The sequence below is a fragment of the Corvus kubaryi genome, unplaced genomic scaffold (genome assembly GCF_017639235.1).
Source record: "Corvus kubaryi isolate FWS band 111438036 unplaced genomic scaffold, C.kubaryi_AGA036_p1.0 split3-37304, whole genome shotgun sequence".
Lineage (NCBI taxonomy): Eukaryota > Metazoa > Chordata > Aves > Passeriformes > Corvidae > Corvus > Corvus kubaryi.
Window position 1 is genome coordinate 357,078 of NW_024582087.1, and position 2,588 is coordinate 359,665.

Sequence of the window (2,588 nt, forward strand, 5' to 3'; positions counted from 1 at the left end):
CTGCATCGGTCCAGACTCTTTAATTAAACAAATAATAATCGGGATCCATCCTCACAAAAGGGGTTTTATCTTCTTTTCTCAGATGCCATCCCCATGGGGATCCAAAGCTCCGCACAGAAATGAGGCAGGCTTCAGATGTCCTTGACATGGAAGTTTTTCTCTCTGATGGAGAGAAAATTGGGGCACAGGAGCTTGATTTTTTTCTCAAGCTGGTGACAGGAATGACAGGGCTGGAGCCAAGGAGGACTTGCTGGTTCTGACTGTCAGACCCAGAGCTTCCTGATGCAGTCTCAGAGTTGGGGGATGCAAACAAGGTGTTCTCCCAGCAGCGCAGCTCCTGCGGGACAGCCACACCTTGGAAAGCATCCTCATGGAACAGAGCTGTGGCGTTCCAGTCCAAGGAAAGGTACGGGGAGCAAGGGATAAATCTGCCTGAGAGCTGCCCTTGCCCTTCTTACAATCTTGGAGGGAAAACAATTTAAGTAACACAAAAGACATTTTTAACACTTTCAGTAAATACCTGTCTCCTTTTCTATCTTTGACCTATGCTGCAAAGAAGAAAAAAAAAAAAAAAAAAGAAAATTCAGTGTAAAAACCCCACAACTTGCACATAAAGTTCAATTTTACACCCTGTGCCGTGGTTAGGACATCCCAGGGTGAAAATGGAGTCTCACAGACATGGATTTTACTCTGCGAGTGGTTTGTCCTGGAGACACCTGGCACTGGACTAGGATTTGTTTGCAGGTTGAAACAGTCAGGCCAGAGCAAGGAAATTTCCTCTCGGTCAAGAATCTGCAGCAACCAAAACCCTTTGCAGAGTTCAACAGCCTCGACAGGCCCTTGTCCAACCACGACAAGCAGGAACCCGCTACCAAAGCCACGAGGAGGACTTCCCTGGATGCTGCATCCCTCCCAGCAAACACCCACCAGCCAGAACGGAGCGATGCAGCCCTACCCCACCACGGCTGCCAGCTGATCCAGGCACAGGGAGGGAGAAAAACCCAACCCAGTTATTTCACAGGAACATTGTACCTGTTTTAGATTCTGGGAACTGTTTCTGAAAGCAAAGCAGCCCCCGTGTTTTTGCCTCAACGAGTCTCCCGTTAGCAGAGCACAGTCCTGCCTCAACCCAAACATCACCAACTGCATTGCACGGGCTCAGGCTTCTCACCCAGATATGACTAAGCCCTTTCAGAACGAGAAATGCTCAGGATTTCTTGCTTAATTGCTAAAACAGATTAATTTGACTATCCAGCACATAGGCAAGCGGAAAAGAGGAATTGACACACCTAGCTGGTTCCTGCTGAGGCTGATGATCTGCTTTAATTGATGGGTCACGTTTGGGGATGATTTTCCACCATGCAGCTGCCACAGGGCTGCTGGGCTCCCCTCCTGCCCTCTGCATTCCCTGCAGCCTTTTGACCACTAGTGCGCTGGGAAGCTTAAATCAAGAATGTGACTGATGCAAACCAGCAAATGCCACCTTCAAAGCTCGAGGTTTAGCTGCCACATGTCATGGAAAGGGCCCATGCCTTCCCCACATGGAGTTCTCCCAAGAATTAGGGGCTGCATCTTTACCAAAAGGTCCCTTGGCTCCAAAAGTTTAGGCAGTAAACCAGGTCAAAACTCGTTTGGATTGCTCTGGTCACACACATGTGACACTCAGGATGCTGGAGGAGAGCCAAGAAATCAGGGTGGCCGCAGTGCCAAGCAACCCCCTCACGCTACTTCACTGGTTTTATTGAAGCCTTATCAGATTTCCTGGTGACTCAGAGTAACCGGTGACCGGGGAGAAGGGCATGGCCAGAGCAGCAAGCAGAGATGGGGTTACAGCTCCACGTTGGTCCAGAATAGCAGCCAATGCCCACCAGGCCCCTCCGGCCCCCCAGACCACCCCAGAGCTCTCCTGCTCCACACCGAGGACAAGCAGCCCACGGCCGTGCCCTGCAAGGAGCAAACACGGAGGAGGCAGTGGCTGCTCGCTGTTCCCAAGAGCCCAGGGAGCCCTGCCAGTCCCCCATGCCCTGGCTGAGTCCCCACAGGGCGGCTGGGCCGTGCACCCCCGCGTCCCCGCAGCCCCACGCTGCTGGGCACAGGGCAGTGCCAGCCCTCTGCTCCCCTGCAGCAGATTCCGTTTTCCTCCTTCTCTTCGGCACCCCCTGCCCTTGCTTTGGGGCCCTTTGATTCCTGCACAGCTCCCCTCTCTGGGCACCCCTTCTTGCGTTTTCCCCCCGTGCCGGCCTTGCGTGAGCACCCTCTGCCCCTGCAGCCCCTTCCCCTGTACCCCCCATTTCCCTTGTACTCCCCCTTCCCCCTGCAGCCCCTCTTCCACCAGCACCCACCCGTCCCGTGTTCTGCCTCTGCACACACACACACACCCCCCACCCCCGCAACCCCTTCCCCCGCACCCCCCCGATCTCCCCGGTCCCCTTCCCGTTCCCTCCTCCGCCCACCAGCACCCCCAGCCCCGCTCTGCCCGTCCCTCTCGCCTCGCCCGCCCCGCAGCCCCATCCCCTCCCTCTCCCATCACGCCTCTCTCCCCTCGCGCCCCGCTCCGCGCTCCCCCCGCCCCGTTCCCGCCCGCCGCC